The 13,383-nt window shown below is 43.1% G+C and overlaps 1 protein-coding gene across 1 annotated transcript in view; it reads left to right on the plus strand.

Moving 5' to 3' along the window:
• Positions 1-11,731, plus strand: part of SH3RF2 (SH3 domain containing ring finger 2) — a 143,644-nt gene extending 131,913 nt beyond the window's left edge. The window contains exon 11 of the mRNA XM_019924636.3: positions 8,185-11,731. The gene's annotated coding sequence lies outside the window, so the exon portion shown is untranslated. The remainder of the gene's footprint in view (positions 1-8,184) is intronic.
• The last annotated feature ends 1,652 nt before the right edge of the window (positions 11,732-13,383 follow it).

Raw genomic sequence — 13,383 nt, forward strand, 5'->3', positions numbered from 1 at the left:
TCCAAGTACAGCTGTTTTAGGAGAACTGTTGCTCCTGAGTAGAGAAAATATGGGCTGTGGCTGTGCCTGCATTGTTTAAATACAGGGTTTTCTACCTAGCTCTCCTCTGGGTGTTGTCTGGAGCCTCTGGGTAGCCAACTGCAAAAACCAGAGTAGCTCCTCAACTTCTGAAACTAAAACAGATCTTGCTGCTGCTGCCACCAAATTCTTATAAGAACCTCGTGAAGAGTGCAGAGAAAAATTATTTTTGTCCCCAGACTACAGATCAAAAAACTGAGACTCCGGATATTTCAATGCCTTGATTAAGGTCACATAATTAGTTTGAGATGGAAGGGAGACTACTGATTCTTCATCCAGAAATAACTGTCACCATTTACTGAGCACCTACTGTGTACCAAGCACTGTACATGCATTATGCCATCCAATCCTACCCAACCCTATGAATGCAGGTACTGCTATTATTCCATTTTAGGGATTAGAATTATGACTCACAGGTCAAATGACCTGTCCAAGGCAACAAGAACTAGAACCCAGGACTCTAAATCTAAACCTTAATCTTAAATCACCACATCCCTCTTCTTCAATAGCAACTGTAAGCACATAACATGGTTGAGGTTGGAGAGGTTGCACAAATGTGTGTGTGCTGCTGAGACCACAGGGGTGAGGATGGAGACGGGGGTGGGGGAATGGTTTAACTCAGGGGGTCAAGCCCTCCCAGAGAATAAGTGTTGGGTTGGCCAAAAAATTCGTTCAGGTTCTTCCATAACATCTTAACAGAAAAACCCAAACGAAATCTTTAGCCAACCCATACAAGGGTCTTATCATCCAAGAAGTAGGGACGGGAAAGAAGGTGACTGAGAGTGTTCTGTACAGAGAAATCCAAAAAGCAAATCTACGCCTGCTGCAAGGGTGGCCAGACACAGCCCAGCAACTTGTAAAAGAACCAAAGCTTGCAATGTGGTTCTGGATCATTGACATCAAAACACAATGATTATTTTGCATTCCCTAGATCTCTCCCTCTTCTTGAGTTTACTTCCAGTTTTGCCTGTCCTCACTCTAAAGGATACAGAGTCCAGAAGAAGGGGAACATGATTTCCAAAATGACCCCCACTTTCATCTTCTCTGTGGGAACAAGAGGACTCAGAGAGCTGACACCTTCCAGTGTTCCATGCTGGTATTTTTCCGAAGTTCAAAGGCAATTGCTTTCGGGGGCGGGTGGGTAAATACACACCCACAGATGCAAGCTAATTATGCAGATAGGGTCACTGCTGGATGGACAAGAGCTGCAGCCTGGTAAGGACTAAAAGGATGCCAGCCAAGACCCAGGGAGAAAGGCAAAATGCATTCGCAAAGGCCATTTTGTGTATCCCTGGTGAACACTGTTAGAATCAATGCTAGCGTGACCGACCGACTTGATGAAGGCCACTTGCAATGTCAGAGTTTGACGGCTGTCAGTCGCACGTGTCCTAGAGGCCAGAGCCATCCTAATGTCCTTCCCATGAAAACAACTCCCTGAACCATCTGAGAGGATTGTGAGAACTATTTGCAGTCAGGAGACTCTCACAAATAAGCAAAAGCAAGCGTGAATCAAAACATAAGGAGACAGCAAAAACGCCTGGGGGACCATAGAGGAATTCAAACAAATATCACCTTCAAAGTGTTGTACCTGGATCCCTACGCCTTCCCCACCCAGTTCCTTGGGAGATGCTTTCCATCTCTGTCTAGGAGAGAGCTGGAGGACCGCACTGCCTGAGGTCTGCCTGAGGAGAACATGTCAGTCACAGCTCGAGAGAGATGGCATCAGCTTCCATGACAAAGGACAGAGCAGTCAGACAGCCGGAAGGCGCCATACTGTTTGGAATGGAAGGCTAATTTTAGATATCAGAACCACATTTCCAAATATTCCATCCTGCACATTCTATTGATAAACTGAATTCTTTTTTAAGCTTACAGTCTTTTTAGATTTGGCAAATTTGATAGCTTGGACCTTCTTCATGGAGACCTCCAGTAAAGGACTAAATTTTAACACATCAGTCAACAAGGATTTGGGGGTAGTTATTCTAGCTGTATTCCCAATCCACTAGAACTTTACAAGATATGGAGAAACAATATAATAGCTAGGGTGACGGGTTTTGGAACCAAATTATCTGGGGTTTGGTCCCAGCTTGTCACTTACTAGTTAGGTTTCCTTTGGCAAATGACTGAAGCAACTTGAGAAAGCTACACCACCTCCCTAAACCTGCTTTCTCATTTGTAAAATGGGAATCAGAACCTCCACCTCATAGGGTTCTCAGCAGGATTAAATGAGATCATGCTTGTACAGCTCTGATGGTGATACGGGGTACATCAAAGTGTTCAATAAATGGTAGCTATTACCCATAAGTGGGAATGGAGGCACAATTCAAAAACAGAGTACAAGAAAGAGCTAGGCTCAGAAGAAAGAGCAGGGAGTAATGAAGAAGTGTTTCAGCTGTCAGGAGAGCTCCACTGAGGTGAAACAGGTTCTGAAAGATGGCAGCATGGAGAAATGAAGAGGAAACCACCTGGGCTCTGGAATCACATATCCCTGGGCTCAAATCCTGGCCCCACCACTTCTTGGCTGTCTGACCTTGGACCAAGTTAACTAACCTCTCTGAGACTTTCTTTACTCATCTGAGGAGTGAAAACAATAATCAACACTTCACAGAGTCACTGGGAAGATTAAGTAAGACAGATAGGCCAGATGCTGGCGTGCAGAAGGGACCCTAGCAGTGAATTCTGCAGTCATGACAAAGGCAGGTGATCAGGAGAAATGCTAAAATAAGAACAGAATCTTCTTACTACCATTCATTACACGTCTACTAAATGCCAGGGACTGAGCTAACTCCTTAGAGGGTCATTTACAGGGTGGTTAAATGCACAGTGAGTCAGGTGACCAGGATTCAAATCCAGGCTCTGCGCTTCCTCCCTGTGTGATCATGGGGAAGTCATTTAATCTTCCCAAACTTTAGTCCCCTTGCTTGTAAAATGCAGGTTCTAACTGTGCTTTCCTTGAGTGGTTTGGTGGGGATTAAAAGAGATGATGGGCATGAGGTCATTAGCACAGTGCCCAGCTCTTAGAAAATGCTCTGTGACGTTAGCTATCTTGACTGTTTACATGCCTTTTCTCATTTAACATTCACAACAATCCCATGAGTTGGGTGTTATTGTCCCCTATTTATGGATCAAACAGATCTGAGGCTCTGAGGATAAATCACTTGTCTAAGGTCACAGAAAGGAAGCAGTGGGGCTGGCTCTGTAAGACTAGAAATCTCAGCTTCTTTGTTCTCTTCACTTTTCAGATCAGCTGGTCAGTGGCACCAGGGTTGAGGAAATATGACAGTTATTTTTAAATGTATCTCATGCCATAACCCTCATCAGTCTTTTGTCTTCTGGTTGTCCCTATCACCTCACCTCCTCATCTGTTGAAGGTTTGAGGTTTAAGGTCATCTGTGACCCCGAATGCAGCCGGTGGGCACCTTGGTGCTGCCCCTCTGGGCACTCACTTGCAGCTTCACAAGGTTGACAAGGTTTATGAAATGTCCATTCTGATTTGCAAATAGGTCTGACATGGACATGCTTCCAGCTGGCTGGTGATTTCGATAACAACCCCTCCTCCTCGGTGCTAATTAACAGAAATTAAATGTCCCTGGCACACTTTGTAATTCAGAAAATGCATGTGCTGATTAGTTAATCCCCAGCTGGACACGCCATTATGACCAAGGGGCTCCAGGCCAAAGTCCTAGCTCTCACTCCATCTCCATTTAAAGTCACAGAATGTTTTCTTCCTGGGTAGAAATCGTGTCACCTCATTCATTTATTCATTCATTTTCATTCAACAAATACTGATTGAGCATCTATGTGTGTGAGGTTTTGCCCCATACAGTTGGGATACAGCAGTGAACAAAGCAAGTAATGTTCCTGCCTTCATGAACGAGAGTAAATGGTAAACCATTAAACACACAGGATTGTTTCTATATGACAGATGTTATGAAGGAAACAAAGAGGGGGGACGGAGAATGGCTGGGGGGGTATGCACTACATTGGGTAGGGTGGCCAGGAAAGGATTCTCCAAGGAGGTGAGATTTCAACTGAGATTTGAAGACTGAGAAGGAATCGGACATGCAGCATAGTGAGATAAAGAGGAACAAGCTCAAAGTGTCAAGGAAATTCATTCATCAAACATTTTTGATCATACATTCAATATGTGTTGAATGAACAATTGAAGAATAAATGAATCCTCTTTTTCCTGCCAAGAAGGACCTTCACAGGAAAGATGAACTTATGGGCTATGCCACAAGCTTAGAGGCAAGTTACTTCCATTTTCTCCAGCCCTGTTTCACCTCTCAAACAAGGGGCTTGGCTCAGGCACTAGCATTCCAGGACTGCAGGATCTTAAGTACTCACCTTCCAAAGGGACTGGCCCTCACAGCTCTTTAAAGCCATGATTCTGCAGCAAGCAAAAAGCAATGTCATTTTTCTACGCAGTCAAAATGGTTGTTTCGAATTATGTAGACAAGGCATAAAACGTCATCTGCTTTGTTATCATTAGGATATATGTATTGAATTCCCACGCCCACTTACTCATTCCAAGAATATTATTATTAGTTGCGAGTCTCCCTCTCCCCTTCCCTCCCTCCCTCCCTCTTCCTCCCCCCCCCCCCCCATCTCCTTCACTCTCTTCCGCTCACCTTTCTCTGGCCTAGCAGTGGAGAGCCCAGGCTATAGAATCAGAACACCCATTGGATCTCAAGTGTGACTCACTGTGTGACTTTGAGCAAGTCACTTCACCTCTCTGAGTCTCAATTTTCTCATCTGTATAATAGGAAGAATAATAGAGGCCCTCTCATGACAATCATATAAAGTAAATACTGAGCTATTGTTATCCTCATTTTGTGGATTAGGATGTAAAATTTTAAGAACTCTATTCAGGTTTTTAAGGCAAAAGAGACTCCAGTAATGAGTGTGACCATGAGCCGGTTTAATGATCTGTATCCACCACCTGTAGGGTTTTCCATTCTTTGAGATAATCAAGAACCAGGAACATAATAAATAGCCTTGAAGAGGTCTCTTAATTTATAGTAATACTTTTGAGCCAACAATGATAGACAGACCCCCTGCCTTGTGCCAGACACTTTTATGTGCTTTACTTATATTGACTGATTTTAAAATCTCACTACAACCATACAAAGTAAATACTATTACTATGCCCATTTTACAGGTAAAGAAACTAAGACCTAGAGAGATTAAATAGTTTCCATGGGGTCATACAGTTGGGACTTGGTGGAGCTTGGGAATAAACCCAGGCAATCGGACCCCAGTGGATGCTGCTAGCTGCTTGCCACCTCATTTAAGATGAGACACAAAAGCTTTCCTGCAGACATCAGGGTTTTCTACTTCAAGCAGACCTGTCCCCTGAGTGCTCAATAAGCAAAGCATTATTACCTGCCTAATCCTAAAACCCCTGGTCTGTAGACACAGGACTGATAAGAGCTGCTACCCAGTACTGTACAACGCCAGCCATAGGTAAATTCACCCCTCCTGCCACTGATGGGATTTTTGAGTGTCCATTAAAATGTCAGTGGATCTTAGTGTTAAAGTTCTTTCTACATCATTTAGCACAACCTGGAAGATCAGATTCATGTGGCAGCTGGCCTTCCCTTGGCAGTTACTTCCTTATTACTTCCCTGTCCCTGCGCTCACCCTCAGAAATGCTACATCACAACAAAGGTAGTTAAAGAGCTAACAAACCACCACTACTCCCTTGAGATCCAGAAGCAGTTGTCTCAAATCACCTTGCCTCCAGTCTCGGAGGGATATGCCCCCAGCTGCTGATGCCAGGCCTGATGTGCAGATCAAAGCAGCCATTTCCAGGCCCCCTGTGATAGCAACGGGTTGACCCATCTCCAGAGGCAGGTGCCCAGCATCAGTGCCGGTACCCACTTAGGCACAGGGAGGAGAAGCAGACTATGTCTAACACAGGTGTCTTCCCTTTTTAGGGATAAAAGTTGTGAATAGCAGGCTGAAACTCCGGCCCATGTTTGGGGGTGTACGATGGAGACAGCGTAACTCCAAATCCTGCATAACTTATTGTCATGATGGGACGCAGAATGCGTCCTCATAATCACAGGCTTTCTATTCATTCCTGCTTCTCGTGTTGAATAGGAAGCAGCCACCTGGAACCTCCAATGGCTCTTACTTGCTGTTATTCTGAGTGGGGCACGTAAGTCCTGTCTTGCATGGGCAGGCCCTGAGAGCGCAGAGAAGCTCAGTTGTTAGCCCAGATGTGGCTGCCTGCTTGAAAGCTCAGGCTCCTTCTGTACACTTAGTCTCCGTAGCCACAATTCATGCTTCTGCCTTTGGAGAGTGGGTTTTGATCAGACTCCCAAAACCGATACTTCCCATAAGCTTTGCTTGCAAGATCCAGCTGTCCTGTGCCACCCCGCAAAGAATGAACCTGTCTGTGATCATCACTAAAATTTCCCCAAAGACAAAACTGGCCTGTTAAATCAGCAGGAGTCGTTGGATAGAAAAGGACTCAGGCTCCAAATGAAAGACATTGGGCAGGAGATAGAAAACTCCCTCTCCTACTTATTTCCTGTTTTACTGGGTTTTCATGGGAATTCACTTGTGGACAAACTCCGAGCCTGGGTCTTTTAGAAAGCAAATCTTTTTAAATGTTATTGGACCAATTTCCCATCATCCTTTTAGCTTTCTCCTGTCCCCCTTCAGCATGGTCAGTTGGGACTTCATTTGCACTCAGAAGGGCCAAGAGCCAAGCACTGGCAGCAAAGTCACAGAGAGCAGCCGGCTCCTGTGATGCCCATCCAAACCGCCTGCCCTCACCTGGACAAGGGGCAGCTGGAAGTGTTGGCTGCACTCCCTTCCGAGCATCCTCAGCCTCGGGAAGAGAAGAGGCACCAGGGGCTAGGCAGGAAGGGGAGGACCTTGGCTACATGTGTGGGGATGACAGGAATGCAGGTTGGGTTTGGAAATCAAAAATAAAATATTTGAGGCTTTGGAGAAATTCTGGGGGCTCGTGAATTTTAACTTTATTTTTTAAATAATTTCAGACTTTTAGAAATGTTGCTAAAATAGTACAAGGAATTCCTGTATACCCTTCAGGACTAGGTTCCCTAGATATTAACATTTTACTATGTTTGTTTTGATCCTCTCTTTTATATATGTAGGTACATATATATTAATTAATTATTAAATTAAAATTTAATATAAATTATATATATAATTTTTCTGAACCGTTTGGAAGTAAGCTAAAAATCAAGTGCCCGTTTTCCCCTAAACATTTCAGTGTGTATTTCCTAAAAACAAGGGTGTTACATAATCACAATGCAATTACCAAAATCAGGAAATTAACACTGATATAGCACTATTAACTACAGATCTTATCCAACTGTCCCATTCTTTTCCTTTACAGAGAAAACAGATTTTGATGTCTTGTCTAAGATCCCATCTAGGACCACATATTGCATTTGTCATATCTCTTTAGTTTCTTTTAATATGGAACAGTTCCTCAAGATTCATTGTCTTCCATGATCCTGGCATTTCAAAGAATATAGGCCATTTATTTTACAGAATGTCTCTCAATTAGGCTTTGTCTGACATTTCTTAATCAATAGATTCAGATTATTCATTTTTGGCAGTAATGGATGATAATCCTTACAAATACTCAAATAGGAATCCCTGAGTCCATACTATATAAAGAAATGAGGGAGAAGGAAAAGCTCTTCCTTACAGTACAGGGCCAACTAAAAATTGTAGAAGGAATGATGGAATTTTTTAAAATCCCAGTTTGACAACCACTGCAGTAACAATCGGTTCGAGCAAAAGTCATCAATGGATTAAAACTAGTGTGTCAGAGTATCTCCTCAAAAGATACTTATTAATCACAAATGGGAAAATAACAATTTTATAGTGAAGAAAGCTGGTAGACAACCACCTTAACCAAAAGATCAAAGTTAGCATCTCCAGTAATGTGGAAGTAGATAGTGTGTACCTCCCGATATGACGAACGGAGGACACGACATCTCTTTTGTGAAATGAAAAGACAAATTCCTGCCCAAAAGACTTAAGAATTTTAAAGAACTACAGTTCTAACCAGGCTGCATTCACACACAATAGATTCTAAAATCCTTTCCACCTTCACAGACCCCGCCTTGGAGATCTTCCCAGGAGGAGCTAGCAATAACCGGTTACTGAAGAGAGCAAATCGTCTGCTTGAATGGAAACCGCTCGGTACAGAGCTGTGGACCATGTGATACTCCTTGGACATCAGGGATGGTACAGGAATACCAGCAGGCTGGCCTCCAAGACAGCAGGGTAATAGGAGAAAAAGCAAATGTGTCTTCCCACAGTATCAATGGGTGGCGGGCCAGGTTGGAGAAAAGCACGTGAGTCATGTGCCGCTACACGTTACACCAGACTCCTGGCCCTCCTGTTATGCTGTTCTGCTGTCAAAGCCAAACTTTGTCTTGCCAATTTCTCACACCTTGGCACCTAACTGACAAATGAAAAGACCGAACATCAAATGCCTCCCAACACTGTGTCTGGCCTATTGCTCCAGCTCAGATTTAGAGCAGTACAGGGGATGGCATAATATTCTCCTCTCAGATGTTCAAGCCAGAGAGGCTAGTGCTTCCTCACAATGTCCCCAGCCTTCACTCCCTCCCCTGACTGTGCCTCCTGCATCACGCCACCACATCCACATTCTTTTCCATTCCAATTCCGTTCTGTCTTTCCACCCTGATACTTTCTGATCCAGAGGGTTCTTGTTAGAATATACCAATCAAGGAAATAAGGACTTAGTACATAAATAATCTCAGACAAGAAACGTGCATGATGTTATAAGGGAGATGCCACAGACTGCAGTGCTATTTCAAGTCTAAAGATATAAAAATCAGTTATAACCATGCAGGCTTTTTTGTTCAGAAATAAGTCATCTTAAAGAAGTCAAAAGAAGATATTCTACCCCTATTTTTTCAAAAAACTATAATTTAAAATATAAATTTTAAATTATCTGTGCTACCCTGAGAGAGAGATTGTACAGATAAATGAAACGCACAAATACCCCCAGACTCTTTGAGCCATGTGTTTTCATCTTCTCCCCCATCTTAAGACATCAGTAAGAGTTTCATTTCTAAAAGCACATGCCACCTTGATTACCAAAGACAATGACCGGAACGCAGCATGATTTGGATGTGTATTGATAGATGGTTTTGAAGTTCAGTATCATAATTTTGCACTGAAGCATCCCCCGTCTTTCATCCAGTCCTGCTGGTAAGGAGCCAAGCCAAACCATGAGCTGAGTAAGGACTGTATTTTGTGGTTACAGAAATGTTTTCCTCTGTGTGAAGCTGTCACTTGCAGGGCTCAAACTGGCACCTGTGTCTTAATGGGATGACTAACTTAATGGACTTCTTAATCATAGCCTTCTCTTGGTTAACCCCAGGGGAAGGTGATAATAGGCAACAAGAAGCCCCACAGCATTGGCTTTATCTGCCAAGAGGTGGGTGAGAAGCAAGAGGTATGATGAGACCACAGAAAGGCCAATGCAGTGACAACATCTCCTTCTTACATGTGGTCCATGATGGTACTGCCAATTGTCGGTCATCCCTTTTCTCTGAACTACTGTGACTAAATGTTGGTTCCATTTCCTCTGGGATGAATTCGGGTTTGGCTGGCTCCTCAGAAGCAATGAATAGAGAGACGCTGCCTTCAGATTCTTGTTACAATCATGAGGCCTTACAACCCACCTATAGGTAGGTTTCAAAGACTTCACTTGCCAGGGCAAAGTCATAGAGTGTCAGAGTTGGAAGGAATTTTAGTTTTATAGGTGATATACAGAAAGGTTAAGTATAGGCAAACTGTCCACACAAAAGCAAGTTGTATAAGCTGGGTGGGGATGGGGGAACAATACAACTTTTAACGCCCAGAAACCATTAGACCACATTGGCTAATTATAGCTTTGTCCCCAAGGCCCTCTCGCTCAGACTTTCTTCTTCTTAGACTGGCTTCCCCCTCTCACATTTAGAATAACAGGAAACCACCACTCCTAACTTTTACACTTGCTGTTTTTTCTTCTCTGGGAACTTTCCATGTCTTATAGTATCATGGAGGGTTTTATGAAGATTTCAATTTCCTTTGAAACTGCTTAGCCAAATAAACAAAATATTTTTTTTCTAAAGCACAAAATGAAGACTATGATTTGTTCCCACCCAAACTCAGAGGCATAAGAAAAGCTCCCCCATTTGCTAAAGTTTTCATCTCCAGACTGTGAGCTCCAGCACATATATTCCAAATTGTCGTGGGTCAAAAAGTGCTGCACTTTTTGGGAATGCAGCCAAGGATGAAGTAGAATGATTAGAATGAGGTCAGCCCAGAAATGCACCAGAGAATAGTCTGCTAACCATGAAGTCTGAGTTTCATCTTCTGGAATTGTTGCTTCTTATTACTGCATGCTGGGTCAGGGGGAGAGGGTGTTGTTTAGGGGGAAAAAGGAGGAAAGAGAAAATGAAAGAAGAGAAAACTTCACTCCTCCATGGGAATATCAGCAGAAAATCTATAGACTCTTGTGTCTCTGCTTCTTTTTTCAGTACAATGTTTTTAATAGACCAAAAGACAATCTTTATGATGTAATAGGTATGTGAATAATGTTTATAAAAAGGGTATATATAACATGTTAGTCATTATCAACTATTGTACAAATAAACCTTAGATATGTAAAATATATAAACATATAAAAATTATTTTATAGGGCAGTGGACACTTTTCATATCTTCATTCCAAAAAATAGAGAGTTCCAGGGCTGGCATCTTATTCTTCATTAGTATATTGCACTGTAAAGCCAAAAGGTTTGGTGGGGTTTCATTTGTTTGCTTTCTGGTTTTGTAATTTATAATAATCTGAATGGATCACTTTGAAATGTCTGTTGCATATGTGTTCGTATTGTTTGCCCACACGGAGTCATCAGAGATCCGTCCCACATTTTGCATCCTGGAAAATCAAAAGGAACTTTCTAGTGAGAAGAAAAACACAGAGAAGCCTCCACTGTTGGGTAACTCAAATTTGTACCTCTAACAGCTTCTTGTAAGTCTGAGGAAATGGGAAGTTTAAGATCAAATTTGTTGTCTCTCACTTAAGCACTGGGCGTTGGATAACTTTTCTGCTGGGAAGCAAGTACATATTTTTGTTAAGTTCTTTCTTCATGGACTTGACATGTTCTAGGGGAAACTAGAAGTCATGGCCCTGAGCCACCTTTCTTCAGGACTACTCTCCACCATCCGTTTTCAAAGAACCATCCACATATTAATTCTCTGATGTTCCGTGATTCATTGGCAGACTCAATGCTTTCAGAGCCCAGAGTTTTATTTGTTTGGGTTTGTGGCTCTAAAGAAGTGTTAAGTTTGCTCTACCACCGAGACTGATCAGAAGAAGCAAAGGGGAAAAGGGAGCTCCCTTGCTGGAGAGGTTCGCTTGCACCTCTGACCACCTCTGACCACAGCCAAGAGAAGCACTGGGCCAGTAGCCGGTGTGTGAAATGCCATCTACTCTTCACACAGTGAGGGGTCATCGTGTGACAGTGGAGAGGTCACCCAAGTCTCTTTTGCCAAAAATGCATATTGTTCCCAGCTGTAAGCTTGTGGAGCACAATATGTGTTTTTGCATGAAACAATAAAAGAGGTTTATTTTCACTTAATAGACCCATCCCTCAGGCCTGGTGTTTTCAGTAGCTGGCTTGGAGCAGGGAGCACTTTATCATGTATCAAACGCCAACATTGAGCATTTTATTGTTCCCAAAGAGATTTGGCCCCTGGCAGCTGCCCTGGACATCCAAAAGGAGGGCTGAGAGGAGTCCTTCGTCAGACAGGAATTGCTTAGTTTCAGTGGGGATGGCTGAGCGTAGGGGTGAGTGACACTTCCCCTCAACACTCACCAGGCTGAGTTTGCCTCCCTAGAGCAAACTCCGGTTTGCGCAACCACGAGGGCCCAAGAAGGCCTCTTAGCCAGAAACTTTCTCTGCTTACTTAGTGCAGGAGTTAGTAGCACAGCCTCAATAGCCTGACTGCCTGTCACTTACCAGCTGTGTGGCCTTGGGCAAGTTACTTAACCTCTCTGTGCCTCAGGTTCTTGTCTGGAAAATGGAGCTGTAATACCTCCTTCCTGAGGGATGTTAAGGATGAAATGTCTTAAAACAAGTAGAATGCTTTGAACAGTGCCTGGCAATACAAGCACTCAATACAATTCATGTTTTACCACCTTCATAATGTTTGCTCTATCCACCAACCAATTATATTATTATTTACCTAATGTTCTTCTTTTAATTAACTCAATTTTAACCTAAAACTTGATAGAAAACTTTATATCCCAACTGTAAATGGAAAATTATATCATTTGCAGCAAATATAAGGTAACAGTAAATAGTAATAATAGCTGATATTTACCAAGTCCTTGCTCCTTCCCAGTCATTGTGCTAAGTGTCTTGACTTGTTAAAATACTCACAACCCTATGAGGACAGTACTGTCATTTTACAGAGGAGGAAACTGAGGTACTAACAGATTAGCAAATTTTCCTGTAGTTACACAATTAGTAAATGAAGGAGGCAGTTCAGCTTCAGACCCCAAGCTCCTCAGCATTGCTCTGTGCTGCCATGTTAACAAGAGCAAAAGTATTCTATTCCCATGGTAGATGGCTGGTGAATTAGTTTCCTAGGACTGCTGTGGTAACAAAGTACCACAAACTGGGTGGCTTAAAACAACAGAAACTTATTCTCTCACAGTTCTGTAGGCCAGAAGTCCAAAGTCAAGATGCTGGCAGGGTAGTGCTCCCTCCAAAACCTCTAGGAGAGGATCTTCCCTTGCCTCTTGCAGCTTCTGGTAGCCCCGGCATTCCTTGGTTTGTGGCAGCATCACCCCAATCTCTGCCTCCATCTTCACATGGCTGTCTTCCCTCTGTGTGTCTACCTCTGTGTCTCTTCTCCTCTTCTTGTAAGGACAGCAGTCATGTTGGATTAGGGCCCACCCTAATGACATCATCTTAATTACATCTGCAAGACTATTTCCAAATAAGGTCACATTCACGTATATGAGGAATTAGGATTTCAGTAGCTCTTTTGTGGGAAGGGGTTGGGGGGGCATAGTTCAACCTGTAACAGTGGCCCACCTATGGCTTTGAATTTGGGGCTGAAAATTTACAAATGCTGGAGAACTGTTCATGATCAGCAACAAGCTGAGACTTTCTCCTTTATGCCAGTCAGGACTGAAGGAGTCAGGACAAGGGAAGGACAATGCTCCTGCATTACAGTGATATTTAGGGCCCAGTCCAGGTGCTAACTGATTCACTTTGCTGTA

This window comes from Tursiops truncatus, chromosome 3, assembly GCF_011762595.2.
Source record: "Tursiops truncatus isolate mTurTru1 chromosome 3, mTurTru1.mat.Y, whole genome shotgun sequence".
Classification (NCBI taxonomy): Eukaryota; Metazoa; Chordata; class Mammalia; order Artiodactyla; family Delphinidae; genus Tursiops; species Tursiops truncatus.